A 16532-nucleotide genomic window follows, 5' to 3' on the forward strand; every position below is an offset into this window, starting at 1 on the left:
CGCGACTCCGTCCGCGCGGAATAAAAAATAGAAAACGGGGTAAAATTATCCTATGTCCGTTTCCTGGTTCTAAGCTACCTGCCCACCAATTTTCAGTCAAATCGATTCAGCCGTTCTTGAGTTATAAATAGTGTAACTAACACGACTTTCTTTTATATACGAGTATATAGGTGTATGTATTCAAGGTAAAGTTCACTAAAGAAAAAATATCACTCCTAAAAATAATTATTTCAATATAATAAACATTTTCCCAAGAAGTATAAAAGTTTAGGTAAATAAACCACAATGAAATTATTTTCCCGTAGGGTCGAGCTCGGCCTAAAGTGATGTAGGTAGTTGAGTTATGCGACTTCGGTGGGTACAACGAGAAAAAGTATGATATGTGAGGGTGATGGCGGAAACGAATTGCCGGTCGACGTTTTGTGTAAGTACAAATAGTAAGCCAGTTACATATGTGATAAAGTTTTTTTCGCTTCCGCTTCCGGAGGAATGTTGTTTAGGCAGGTATAACATTAATTCTCCCTGTTATTTAATGCTTAGGGATATTTTATGCCCCTTTCTAAGGAATTTCAGTTTTTAATGGAGGATGTATAATAGGTTATTCATTTTATTAAATATACAAATGTATAATTAAGACCACTAGTACGCTTTTCTAATCGTTACAATCATACTAATATTATAAATGCGAACGTTTAGATGGATGGATGGATATTTATTTATTATTTATTTATTTATTTATTTACAATACAATGATAACCTAAAATAGAACTATGTCCCACAAAATTATATAAAATAATTTGACTGTGGTATTTTGAAGGTATTTCCAAAACACCTCACGGATCTCGACTAAATTCGGCATACATGTAAAACATAGTCTGGAAGAACATATAGGCTACTTAATAAGTTTGTTTACCGCGCGGACGGAGTCGCGGGCGACAGCTAGTAGTCATATATGTTCAACGTTATTAGTGTTTATGTATTTTTGCAGCTTTCTAAACGCACAATAAATTATATAATTCAAGATTCTCTTATACAGATATGATGAATACAAAGCTATCTTATAGCAATGACATACAATTGATATTATCTTTAATATCAATTGTATGTCATATAAAAGACAAAAAATGCAATTTGCTACCGGTGTCATTCAAATTGATAATCGAAGTCAAAGGCCGATTGATATTAACCTTGAGGGCATGAAGAGACAATCACTGCATAGCTCGACGCACCTAACTCTAACAATGTGAATTATCGCAGGAGCGCTGGAAGGAAGGTCGACTCGTCACGTCTTAGGTTAAGGACAGTAGGGCCCGAGTGTAGGGAGATATATGCTTCTGTCAATGCTACCGTGACTAATCCCCCGTTACTATCCCACGCTCTATTTGCATAGCAATCGATTGTTAGCTATTTGTATCTTTCATATATCATAGCTTACAAGGCCTTTACCTATGATGCCGTTTTGTATGAAAAAAATTAAACAAATTTTGTTTTGACGCTTACGTCAAACGCTGCTGCTAATTCAGCCGTAGATTGTGTATCATCAGCTTCCACAATCGCCTTTAATTCGTCATTGTCGACCAAAGTCTTTGGACGATCACGAGGTTCATTTTTGAGGTCGAAATTTCTAGAACGGAAGTGAGCAAACCAATTACCGGTGGTGAGTTGGTTTGTATTAGCTCTGTAAATATCGTTGATGTTGAGTGCCGCTTGTGCCGCGTTGCTGCTACAACAGTACTCATATTCCGTAATTACACGATTTTTAACGTATTCATGATGACGAAATGCGATGAAAATGTAACACTAATCAATAAACAAATGACTACTTTTGGAAAAAGAATATCGTGTTTTTAAAATAAAATTAATCTGAAATTCTTAGCCAAACAAAAAATTTGATTTGAAATGGCCAGTACTGCAGAACGGCAATTAGTTAGGTAAAGACATTTTATATAGTGGACCTGAAATATAGAAGGAAAAATTACCACAGCATACGTAATGGAAAAATTAAAATATGAAATAATAGAGTATCTCACGTACCACATAAAGTCTGATAATGAAGACCATGTTAGGTAACGGATTTGAAGATTAAACTTAAAATGCACTTAAAAGTTTCCCGAGTCATTGTAAAAGCTCTAATCTAACTGATGATGATGATCTTGATTATGAAAATGATGCTAAAAATAAATTAACAATTGACATCTTTATTTTTTATCTGGACTTACGTTTAATTACTTTTATACTTAACACATTTTTTACTTTCTAATTACAAGTAATTACTGCCGAGTTACAAAATGGCGTCGAAGAGGCACATTCTTTACGTGCGTAATCGTTGAAGTATGCGTCTTGGAGGGCGTTCGTTAGGAAAATGAGTGGAGTTACTGACTCGGAAAACCCTCTTGTAATTTATAATATGACCTTCGAGAATTACTTGGCAAGCCGACAGTAGATTTTCGTAATGGAATGAGAAATTAATTTATTTTTTTCATCCTTTCAGTGCCTACCGATTACTATTGAAAAATGAAGACGGAGAAATCAGAAGTTAATTTCATCAAGATCCGTTGAGCCTTTCCAGATATATTCCGTCCATCTAAACTTTCGCATTTATAATATTAGTAAGATTAATTACTTAGCTACAAAAAATAACCATTAATTAGTATTCCAATAGGCGAAGTTGTTTCCAAGAATAATGAAACATGTTTTAATTTAGTTATATTATGCATTGAAATAATTAGATAATAGTAGCTCGTATGCAAAATGATGTTAAATTAATTCTAAGATTTAAATCCTTTAACTCTCCTAAATTTTATGCGTTTTATAAACAAATTAATTAGAAACAGCGCTCATTTAAATATCATAAGTTCTTATCTTGAACACGCAGCAAATATAATTTCACATCAAACTAACAAATTGCCTTTGATAAAACTAAAAGTTTATGACAACTAGTATGTTTGCAATTTATTTCAAATTTATCCTGATGTCTTCATATGATATGCGTAATTTAATCATTCATATAGTTTATTTATTATTCTTGTATTAAGGCTATATTTGTGTTTTTAGTTCAATGAAATTTATTAAATGTTTTTGCTAGTAGTCGGAATTAAAAAAATACAAACAAATTATTCAAAAACGCTACGACTCGATTATATATTACCGTAGAAAATTTTAATCTCGTTTTTTTATTTTACTTACCGATTTAAATTTTACATCTTTGGGGAAGGCCTTTGCCCAACAGTGGGCATCACATTGTTGAATTTTACAACTATTCAATCAATTATTTTACAACTCAAAGATTATTTATTACATTTTTTCCTATTTAATTATTGGTTAAGATTTTTTTTTTTTAACTAAATAGATAATTAAACGTGTCTCATTTTCCCCGTACTTGTTTTAAAATACGAATAAATTATACTTAGTTATCTAATTAACATTACCAAGAGTAGGTCATTATGGACGCCTATATAAATAAATCCATTCCCATAGCAGCGTTGTAAATCTAACTGAAGTTGCAATAATACTGGATGTAAATACACAACAGCGAGAGCATACGCAATATATTCAGGCAATATTCGCACTTCCCCGTCAAATTGGAAACCATCGCGTCTGTAAATACGACGTGAATTATTTGTCGGGCAGTTGACTTACAGCTATACGTGATCTCGCTGTCATATTCCTATAGTGATTAAGTTATTAGTATAAAGTAGCACAGTAAAGTAGGAGTATCTTCTAGTTTTGAACCATTATTTTTTTATGTAAAACAATGAAAGAACCGTAGTCATTACCTGTTAGCGAAAGTGATCGTCGGCAAACAATTACTACAATTCAGACAGGATAAGGGAGAAGAGTTAGGGACTACTTCGCGTAGATATGTCTTATGTATTAAACACCGTAAACGTAATAGATTACTAAATATTTATACAGTCTACCAAATAGGAATAATTAGTCCTAATTTCTTAAAGCTTGTTATTTTATTCACGAAAACTAATATATGACTGAAAATAAAAATATGGAAATTTTTAGGAATTGTCATTTTGTAAGAGAGCCGCGTACGGATCCTGGCCCCAGCAAATGCGAGAAAGTGATAAATTTGTCAGGTAACAGTGCGTGATCAGAATTTGCGACAGTGCAAATCATCTGAAATATTGTAGGAGATTGAATTGTGGCTCCACTGGAAATTATTCTCTATGCTATTCGCGTAAAGGTCGACATGTATTATGACTTTCGGTTCAATTTTTTTACGACATGATCTTTACGAGCCATTCCATTTTATATGCAAACCTGAAAGGAAATGGAACATCAACTCTAGACGTTTTGAACCTATTAAGCAGTATTTAGCGATATGTGAACTACGGCATTTCTTCTCGCTGAGAATGCGAGCATTGCCCTTTGACTCTACATTGCCCTTTGAGCGACATCAAGCCCATTTTCACTCTCCATAACAATTCCGAAATCATCATTTCTAACAAAACATACTTTCGTTTAAAAACATTTATCAACAAAGCCGTAAACATATTAACGCAATCTGCTACAACTCGAATTTATACAAGTTTTAATTAAATTCAATGAAGCCCAGCTCGATTATGTAATTTAGGGGTTGGTTCAGTTTAGCGGCAGACAACATTGCATTTGGTACTGAGTGTTGAATGAACATAAATAGTTCTGCGTAATTCCCCGTACAAATTCGGTTGATACAATTAAAGGAAACAAGGCTATTTTTGGACAGAGGGCGATAAATTTTGCACTCCCTAGCAATACATTTTGTTCTTTGAATGAATAAATTATTAGTTTGATAAAAAACATTGTCTGACGTTTATTTTAATGATGTGACAAATGTTTCCTTGTTTGCTATTTGTAAGTACTTGTACTATTCAAGATAAGATATAAAGTTGGATGGAAAATCATATTTGGTTCACTATATTGACTGTAAGCAAGACAGAAGGTACTCACTATAAAAGTATGTAGTTGGTGATTTGATTCTGAATCGACCATCGTAACGTTTTAGCCATGTTTTTACAGTAGACAAATTTATAAAATGCTTATTTCACTTATCATTTCCTTCAGGCAGCTTGAAATCCAACAAAGACAAAAGTAAAACATTTTTAAAAATAAATTCCATTCTCAAATTCTACAATTCCATGAAATGGGTTTGAAATTGATAAAAATAAAATATAACTTGTAGTCGAGAAAACCTCCAGAGATTGAAACAAATGATATGCACTCCCGTTTCGGGCATGAACACAATGTAAGTTTGAAATGAGATTGCATTTGGCCATTGCGTTTGGCAGCGCTGGCGGGCGCTCGCTGACCGCCGCGGCATGCATAACAAACTATACCGCAAACTGTTCGCCGACACACAATAAATATACGCCCGTCGATACCTTAAGATACCGACTGAATACGCAATATATGGAATAAAAATGTTACACTAAATTTTTTGTCTAGATCTAGACATTTGGAACAAAATAATTTTGTTTCAAACACCAAAGATCCACAACTACGTAATTTATAAAAGCGCCATCTATTTTGTCAATTTGTTAATTTTTTTGAGACTCACTTTCGGTGCTTATTGTAGTGAAAATTGGGTTAGTTCGTAAAAGGAAATTGTTCTATAGTGCGTTAATGAAATTGCATCGAATGAGGAACGTATTTGTGTCGTCTGAATAATGAAATATGTAGTGAGAAACGCGGGCATTGCTTCTCACGAACATAACTTCATTGTATCAGTCACCATGAGTGATAAGTATATTGAGTTTGTTCCGAGCGGAACAAAGTTACGTGACAAACAAGGCTCTGCACCGAGTTGAGTGCAGTTCGCATTCTCGGCATATGAGCTTCAGACAGTTTTATATTCCCTGTATATTCGTCTGACGAGAAATATTCCGAGAATATAAAATTGTCATGTCGACAAGCATTCACTTTTCTAATAGCCTTTATGTTAAATTTAATGAAGTAGTTTTATATTTGTTAAAGCAAAAAGAATTACCTGCCTATTATTTTAATGAAATGTAATCACTGATCTCTGTAAATGGATAGATTGTTTGGAATAGACAGCTTTTCGTTCTCTCCAACATAAATGCGTCGGTAGATGTAACTGACTTAATTGTCATCATCATCGTATCGGCTTTATCCCGTTCACGTGAGATCGGCGCATAAGGTTTTAAAACCGGCCGGCTGTGAAAACTGAATGTTTTACAGCCGGCCGCTTGTCGCCAACCCTACTTAAGAGGTTACAGACAGCTTATTCTATTTATATTAATATTTTGAATTCTCACCAAAACTATAAACCGCTATCAGCGCATAAAATAGGCACAAAATACTACGTCTTATAACCAGTCCATTTACAGAGGTCATTACATTAGAGAAACAATTTTTTTGAAAAGAGTTAAAATTTAGATGCCATGTTGACAATGTCAAGCGAAATTTTATAACACGTCAAAATATTTTCGAATTTAAATTTTCAAGATTACTTAGTTGATGTTTTTCGATAAATTAAAATGTTACTTTTAAGAGAACCGGAACATATCTGTTCTTTTTACGTAATTTATTTTGCATTAGCAATGCTCGTTATATTGTATTTACTTAAATTTGTAAATCGCGTCAAGAACGATAATATGCTTTTCGGTAGGGGAAGTGAAAATTTTAGTGTGCGCAGTTTGAGAGATACGTCCTGCAGTTCGAGTGCTCACAGCCTTTCCAATTGGTCCCCGGCACGACCGAAAAAAGGAGATAAGAGATCTCGAAAAAAAATAAAACGAAAATACGATCCGACAATTACAAAGGAATGGTTACCTAACATAGATGTAAACGTTGATCAGGAAATTTACAAATAATGTTAATAGAAGCAGTCAGAAAATATTTATTATATACGATCGCCGCTTATTCTAGTATACAGTTTTTGTTTTCAAAAGAAATTCTATCTCAAATATTATCAATTGAGTTTAGAGTAAGCAATTAAAAGTTCGACAAAAGGAAAAGGCAACTTTTACAAATTGTTGAAGAGTCCAAAAGTGAACAAGTGTTGAAGAAAATTCTTTTGACAAGTTTCTTTTTAATAACTTGATCGGTTTTATACTTTTTCCTTCCTTACAAATATTCTTTAACTTTTTTCATACGGTGTATCGAATTGTCTCGTTTTGTTGTTTTGTTTTTGGAATTTTGTTGATACATAAATAATAAATTTTGTCAACAGAACTTTTTAATGAAATATTAATCAATATTATATACCTACCTAAACTAATTTTTAAGAGATCTTAGAGTACCAGACCTTGCTTCTTTTTCCTCGGTCACATCTTAGTTAAAATATAAAAAAGTAATGTAATCTAGTTTTTAATTGGCACTTGAAGATCTAAGAACTCCAAGCAAGGAAAACGTACATAGGAATGATTTTCAATGTACCCAAGAGTTTGCTTTGGTTTCCGTTCTCACATTCACATCTTTGTCGAGGCTAATTATCCTGAGTCACTAACTGCAAAATACTATGCCTAGATTATTAACGCCCTGTTTTCTTTGACTGCATGTTACGATCACTTTTTGCTTTGGAATCATAAACAAGGGACATAGAATTTTTTGCTATAGAAATATTGCAAATCTTGCTTTCTTATAAAATACTTGCTTTTAGTTTTTAAAACTGAAACAGATTAGAGGAAACTTCAAACTCAATCAAGACGTTAAGTTACAGCTTGTATTAAAGTACGAGAAAATACCCTTAGATTTAGTTAATTCCGTGTAGCTTTTCAACGAGCAATTTAAATTATTTGTATCATATTTCCTATTTTGCTTCTAGGCTTTTAGTAATTTATATAAATCGGTCTCAATAAAATCGACAACATAAAAGGGACAAATTCATTTCTTATTAAGATTAATAATTCTAAATGCGTTTACAATTCAGTTGCCAACGATGTCGGGTCTGCAGCTGACCGTCTCACAGACACGTCAAACTCAAGAAATTGCGGTCGTCGAGATAAAACCGCAACGGACACAACGACCCTGCTGTATACATTGCGTAACTAGCATTGATTAAACCAAACGCTATAATTATTTTGCGGTATTGAACAAAATTTAACGAGTTAGTATAAGTCACCTTATGGTGCAGTTTGAGTAACTATTGAATTGTCTTGTAGACTTTTATAAGTTAAATTACTTTAAATAATGATTTAGTAGGGTAGACAGAGATCACGGACCTCCATTTGGTGTGGCCAAATGAACCTACGCAATCCACTTTACATCATTTCGGGAGACGGAACGTGATGGGTCGTGAGCTGCGTCGCCGTCTTTTTCTCCAGGGAATTCACATATGTGCGGGTTGCATCATGATATTTTCCTTCACCGTACGAACGTCGGATAAATGTACATATGTAAATCGAAAATCGAAGACACATTGGTACATGGCAGGATTCGAACCCAGGACTTGCAGATTCCAAGTCAAGTGCTTAACCCCTGAGCCACCGACGCTCTATTATTCTATTATATTCTATTACTGTATCTATTATATAATTTATCATTGTTAATTTTAAAGTAAAAATATGAGACATTTTAAATTTTAATTTATATAATCTGTGCGCCAACAATCTTGAATAAACAAAACAACAATCATATCTTAAAATACATCTCGAATTACTGGCAATGACTTAATCCACAACTGTTATAACTAAGATATGCAAATAGGGTTTATTGTAGGTATGGCCCAACCACACGCATTCGCTTTGTACAATCACACAGTTTGCTAATTTGATTTTCTTATATAGGTAAGATGTCATTTCTGTCAATATTAACATTATAGTTAGAAAATATTTGCATGGTACATTCTTAACGAATTTCTGTTAAATTCGATTTACTAAAATTACGTTGGTTTAGTTTATTAAATTGACATAGTTTTGCTAAGGCCATTAAAATACAGCATCAATATTTTGCCCTCTATTCGTTTGTAATCAGAATAGATTACAAAGAAATTTTGTTCGGAACTTCTGGAGATACCAGAGAGGGATTGAGTTCTAAAAAATCTCAAGATTACATAATTTATATTGTATTTATACATTTTGTATATGAAAACATATATTTTGTTTTTAATGGAACTTATTGCTTACACCTTTACATCTCTTAACATTATTTTGGTTATTTAGACATTTGACGATATTCTGAGCAGATTGAAAGTAATATCAATGTAAACATAGTTAAGTAAACAGTTTATTTATGTATATTACGTTAACTAGCATTAAAAGAACGGTCAGTCACGAGTCAAGCTCAAGGCTCAAAGATATGACTCTGTTGTCCACCACTCCTATAAAACATAGCTCAGAGCTATTAATCAAATACAGTCATGATTTTTTAGACATTTTTTTACAATCACAAACTACTGATTACTGTTTCTACTACTTTGGTAATAATTGGTAATATTTGATATTAAAAATTACGTGACGTTCCTCTATAAAAAAATCTAAATAAAAATTACTCATTTGACTGGATAGCAAATTCGACCATTGAACACTTATAAAGCGATAGTTATATTTTATTGATCATAATTTTAACAAATAAGCATGAATTTAATGTTATTTTAATTGATTTTCAGAAACTATTTATTCACTAACAAAATGTATTATAAAATTTATTACAATCAACTTAAAAACACCGCTCGTTATTGAGCTAAGCACGGAATCGTGCGACCTCTCGTACGTTCACCGCACACCATGCAACCGACAAGCTTAAGTCATGAAATATACATAATACATGACAAACATCTCCTGTACCTAATATGAAAAAAATACTGATGGTAGTAGGTACTTATGATCGTCATTGGCAAGGATGTCGGAGGCTCAGGGTTTAAGCACTTGATTTGTAATCTGCAGGTCCTAGGTCCGTATCCCGCCATGTACCAATGTGTTTTTTGATTTTCGAATTACATATGTTCATTTACTCGACATTCTTACAGTGAAGGAAAACACCGTGAAGTAACCTGCACATATCTATGGAGAAATTCAAAGATATATGTGAAGTCAAGCAACCCGCACTGGGCCAGCTTGGTTTTAACTATGGCCTAGTCACCCCTAACTTAGGGTAGGCTTCCAACCAGATGATGACGAGAATCATCTTTGCTTGTCTCTAAATAAGTCTAAGATTTTTGTCATCATTTTCTAACATTAGAATCCGAACATTTTATTAACGATATATTTAAGAAATTAAACCCACTCAATTATAAATTATTCATATGTGAATTATAATACGTGTGACATAGTCAATACAATAGGCGATGTTGATTGACGTCCAATGTGTTAAGTCATTGTTTGCAGGAAGATTGCGGCAGGTGTGAAAAAAAATATTTGATTAATTCAAATGTCATTTCCTTATTGGTGGTAAAAGATTTTTTATTTTGGAATTACATCATCGTCGTGAAGTTGTCATGCAAAATACATCTCATCTCGTTTTGTTGAAGTTTGTGTTTGCTTAGAAAACAAAGAATAGGTATGTATTGTTTATACAAGTTTGATAAATATTACCCGTTTCTTGTTTTAGGATTTTTATAAGAAGATCTTAGCAGTTTTTTTATATTCAGTTCATATTTATTATTATAATTTAATGTATGTTATTCAGCACGGGTAATAAAAACATTTTGATTGGCACGTTTTGTCGTGCGATAACTGATGTTTTATAAGATCATGTCGCCGACAAATTTTGAACTTGATCTGTTTATAATTGACTAGACGTATTATAAGGTGTCAGAGTAAAGTCGATTACTCGAGGGTTTATAGATCATAGAAGTGAAATTGTAAACTGAATTTTTTCATACATAGTTAAGTAGAGATTAAAGTTGGAAAATGCCATGCCGTGACCATATGTCAACACAAATTGCCACACGACAAGTCCACTTCTAAATTGGCAAAAATCACAGTCGGTTAGCGACATGCACACATTATGAAGAAAACGAGCTTTTGAATAACAATAGAACAATTCTTTTAGTAATGAGACATGAACTAGCTTGTTTGTCCCTTGGATTAAGCTTCCGCATTCAATACGAATATGAGTGGGTACTCATGTACTTGATAAAATAATTAACCCTAGATAGATAAGAAAGGAATTTTACAACCAATTTCTAATGTAAATCGCAGCGATCCTACAGAAGATTTAATAGTGGTAGAGACCGCAGCAGCATTATTTGCTGCACGAATGGCTCGCTCGAACGGTGCAAAATCACGACCACGCCGAAAACAAGCGTGAAGCGTAAATAATTCCGTGTTTCGTTTGATAACGTGAGTGCCGGAGGTCAAATTCTAGTCCATTTTCCCTTCCCACCCTTTCCTTTTAAGGAAAGGACAGAAAGGGGATTAAGACTTAGCGAACGAGGGGCCTTAGTGAAGGAAGGGGTTCTCTTTCAGCCCCTGTCCACTTTAATTAGGCAACGGATCAACAAATTGTGACGAACAATTGAAGATATCTATCGGCAGACTGGCCGCTAAACTGTGTGCTACCTTATGCTTTAAAACATCGATTCCTGTCCTTCAACGATGTAAGTTTCTACGACGTATCATTGCGTTACTTACCCTAGGTTTCTGAGATTGAAATCTCTGTTTAAAACATATTGCTATGTCTGTTTTGTCAAAGATAATGTTAGGGATGACAACATGTTTTGTACATAGATTTTGGAGTCAGAAACCAACGGTTAGCCTTCTATTAAATAACATGATAGTATAGTATCTACTTAACCCTTTTGCTTGTTACCTTAGGAACCAACAGGTTAATTACGGATAGATAATTTATCATTAAGGATGAGGAATGCATTCTATGAAAAGTTGTTTTAGACAATTGTACAGCATCACTATGGTGTTAGTTATTCAATTAATTAGGTTAATGCATGTATAAAACCTTAAACGATTAACTTTTATATAGTTAATTACATTTTTATTAGTATTTAATGCTAATTATAACTTTAATCAGTGACATGGTGAGTAGTTTTTACTGGGTTTTTTATGTATTTTTTCCTATGCAATAAAATTAGGTTAAGTTAACGGCTCCGACCTTAAGATTGAGACGAACAAGTAAACAAGTCAATTACAAATATTTTGTACAAAACTTTTTTTCTTGTATAAAACATGATTTGCGAAAATTTATTTTACCTGAATTAACTCTTCCAGAAATATTCCTCTACTTTTGAAATATATATACAAAATCATATCATCGTTCCTCTAACTCTCCTAGAAAAGCAAAGATGACTACATACAATCGAACCTGGATAACCAAGGGTCCAAGGGAAAGTTTTCGGATATTCAGGTTTGACTGTATTTGTATAGATGATACTGCAACAGTATCTGTTAAAGTAATACTTAATTTTAACTTCGAGTGTAGCGTGAAACTTATATTTATGTTTTGTGAAATTCGTAATAGACATTTTGCTTTACATTCCTCAAGAGGAAATAATTTTCTGTTTCTATGAGTGAATGTGTGAATCTTGCTATTCGAGATGTTTAGATGTAATTCACTGTGGTAATGATTGCTCTTTGACATCATTGTTTATTTTTTTATTTTAATAGTTTTTTCAACACTGAATTGACTTGATAAACAACTAATCAGGATCTTCTTAGGAACGAATTTGAACCTGTAAATTAAAAAATAAGCACTGCGCCATCGAAATTATTAGGTCGCCAACGAAGCCAAATCGTGTTAAAATTTTTGATAGATACAATAGTGAGCAGTTAAAATTTGTATCCGAATACATGAATCAAAATTTTTATTTCACAGTTAAAAATCATCAAATCATATGCAGAAGCGTTATAAATATAATTTTACTTGTCGCCAATATCCATTGAATTAAGTATTTTTTTTATTATTCTCACATGTATTAAGAGTAAGTAATTGTACATATCTATAAAAATATTTTGTCATAGTCAAACTTCTTTAAATTAATAGTTGTATGATATTTAAGGCTTTGTTTTAGGTGTGGCCACTGCAATTAGTTCAAATTAATGACTTACAGTGGTGTAAGATCCGTACGGAAAGTTCGTGGCTTTATCATGATATATTAAGTCACATTTTTTGTAACATATAATTAAGGAAGTATATTAATATACAGTGTTATAATAAACGGTCAAGCGTACGTAGCACTTTACGAGTGACCTTTTAACGACTTGTTAATGATCGTTTTGTTTTAATTAGAATTTTTACAAAACGTTCAATCATGGGAGATATGATCTAATGTCAAGTTCTAGTTTCAATGTATATATGGTAAGGCATAAAAACAAATATAAACTTTAAATATGGTATACATTTTTTTCAAAAAGCTTGGCGGCTCTTGACTTTGCGTCAGTCGCAGAAGACAATTTTAAGTATTGCGGGGCGTAGCAGGGTGTTGGGGAGAGCACTATGCAGCACGTCGATGACCTTGGACCGCCAGGATATTTGAAAAGAAGTATACTTACTTTAAAGTTAAAATTACAGATATTTCGCAGATCAAAAAAACATAAGTTTACCTATTAGAGATTAAATCATTTAGTTTTAGATCTAATTATGTTTTAATCTGCAATTAATGTGTCGAATTGATTGCGTATAAGATTAGTATTACTCACACACTAATGATTTATTGACATACTTTTATATAAGTTAAGATTTTTTCTTTACTTTGAGATAGGCTAATGAAATATTGTGTCCATGATGCATTAGGCCATCCACAATAGGTGTAACACAAAAATATAACAACGAAAAGTGTTGCGGTCTAGCAATTAAAGCGTTTGATATCTTTAGCCAACACGTTCAAGGAAAGCTACCCACTGTTTCTAGATGCCGCTGTAACCGCAACATGATCTGAACCCTGCGTAATTACTACCAAGATGTTCATGACAGCTTATTATAGTACTTGAAGTTTACTTATTATAGTTTTTATTATAATTGATTTATTATTGTCTTAATAACAGACTAGAAATTAAAACATCAAGGAAATGGAATATCCAAGTTTATTAATATTCGAATTACATTCCATAATTGACGTTCTGTCCATTTTATTCGGCCTTTGTTTTTTTTTTTCATATCACCTACGTATTTTTATAACGTTGTGTTTTCATTACTCAGAATGTCGTGGTTCTTGCTTAAAAATTTTCGAATTGAAAAAAGTCAATATAATAAATTAGAAAGCAGATCCGTTTGTCTGAAGTTACGTACAGTAAAAGTATTAGATATTTTTTTCTATATAGGTACATCCTCTTCTCTGCTAAATCCACTTCCTCTTCCAATCATTACCCTGTTAGAAAACGGTGAGAAGAATTTTAAGATTGACCCCGGCGGGATACAAATTAAAAGCAAACAGTAATTTGTGTATAAATTTTGTCGTACATTGGTATTCAATAGGATTCCACAGTCTAAACAACAATGGCAAAGCATCATTTGGAAAGTAAACACGCACGTATGCAGTAAATCTGTCATCACAGCGCAGCGCGGCTCGGCGTGGCTCGGAGCTAGCGCACTCTGTACACGTTGATTTACGACAAACGTGCAATTCACATTGCAACTTTCTAAAAGAAATTGAAAATTCGTACAAGCATATAACGAAAGTTACAAAATTGTGTAGCTTATATTTCGTACACTATTGTAAAGAGCCTAAACATGACGCTTTTAAAAAAAATCTTTCTTTCCTTCAAGTTAATCCACAAAGTGGTCTAGATCGACACTTGTGAGGTCTACGGAAGACCCAGCAGGGATGCACGACGTCAGAAAATATGGTTGTGTTGAGAGTTCACAAGTTACTAGACCAAAGAACCAAGAACTTCAAAGTATAAAATTTCTACATGTTTTTTCTCCTGATTAATACTATAGTGGGTTATTATAGATATATAGGTAGATGTGTAAGATAGGAATGTGTAAGTGTTGCCACCCACGTGGCCGCTCACAGCTGGCCATGAACCAGTGGCCGTGACACGACACAGCTAAGAAGCGCTAATGGAAGTCATTGTTGGTGCATTATACAATATTTTGCAATTATTACAATATTAAATAGCTTCTACATTGTCCATGGGTTTTGATTTTACATGTAACGGCCATTTAATCAAATTTAAGTTAATTTTTTAGATAGATTATAATTTTATTATTGAATAAAAGGTAACATGACCGTAAAGTAGTTACGAAACTCATAGACTACGAACCAATTTCTGAAACAAACAACGTAATTATCGCATATTGTTGTTGCTTTGTTGTATTTATAAATTATTGATACAAATGTTGTAACAAGATCACAGTTTTTTTGTGCAGATAAAGAGATTTATTTTAATCTATTTTATGCTCTTCCGTCACAATATGAGTGATTTATTGCATTATAAAAGTCGTGAAACATGAAATAAATGCAGCATAATGATGATTTTTTTAATAAGTAATAAAACAAACTTGCTTTTTAAATAAAAACGAACGGTGTTATAGCTAGGATAGTCTTACCTCTTACACCTATTGCATTGCAAATTTCAAGATCTCATCTTAAACTTGTTAGTTACTTAAGAGCTGAAACATAAACACTCTAATAATACCTCTGTTTTGATTAATTTATATCAGGTAGCCGCTGGCTCATTTTCCAACTTATAATATTTAAAAAAAACTGTTATTATTTTACACAAGAACCTAATTCAGATTGAAAATTGATTGTGCATGATTTTAATTAGACCACTTCATTTGTGTTTGAAACATTGACTTTATGTTGAGATTCACTGAGGGCTTCGAGTAACTTGACACTTTTATTTACACACATTGTCATCCCTCACAAAATATTTGAACGTGACACTCGAAGCCCGCAATAACGAAAAATCTGCATGATTTAATTTTGAAAAATTATAAAGAAAATTCACAAATTATGCTTACACCGCGCTCCTTTCGATGGAGTCTGCACTTTCGTCAGGAGTTTTATGGAGCAATAAAAGTTTGCCGACTCAAAATGTTGGCAGTCTTTATACGTTATTACTTTATAGAACGAGTCGTAGATCAAATTTTCGACGCTATATTCAGCTGACTTTGGGATTTATCGTTCTTCTTTTTAAAATTTTCTATTCTATTTAGTCAACATATGTAAATATGAATATCACTTCAAATGTCAACAGTGAAGATTAGCACTTCTAGATAACCCCATATGTAGTAGACGAGCTAAGCGATGGTAACACTTGTTTAACACGATAGATAGAGGACCAGTCTAGTCTTTTATATTGTAAGGTGGCAAACGGGCAAGCAGGCACCTGAAGTCGTCGAAATAGCAAAGCGAACACAACCCATAGACATCCGCGATAGCAGATGCGTCGCCTACCTTTAATCGACCGAGAAGGAGATACGTATAAAGAGAATATTTCCCATTCTTATGCGTCCTCTACTCCGCAATATCAAGTTACCCTTCCCATCATTTGCTTATAAGGGTTAGGGGAAAAGGAGTAAAATTACGCAAACTCATCAGACGAAACGCGCAATTGCTTCCAATTCACTCCTGTTATTTGTGTGATCGTGGTATTTCACTGGTCGAGCCGAACATTTCGTGCAACAGATGTTGTTGTTGGTGGCTGGTTTGTATTGCTGTTTTTTTGAATAATTGAAAA

Source organism: Papilio machaon, chromosome 5, assembly GCF_912999745.1.
Source record: "Papilio machaon chromosome 5, ilPapMach1.1, whole genome shotgun sequence".
Classification (NCBI taxonomy): domain Eukaryota; kingdom Metazoa; phylum Arthropoda; class Insecta; order Lepidoptera; family Papilionidae; genus Papilio; species Papilio machaon.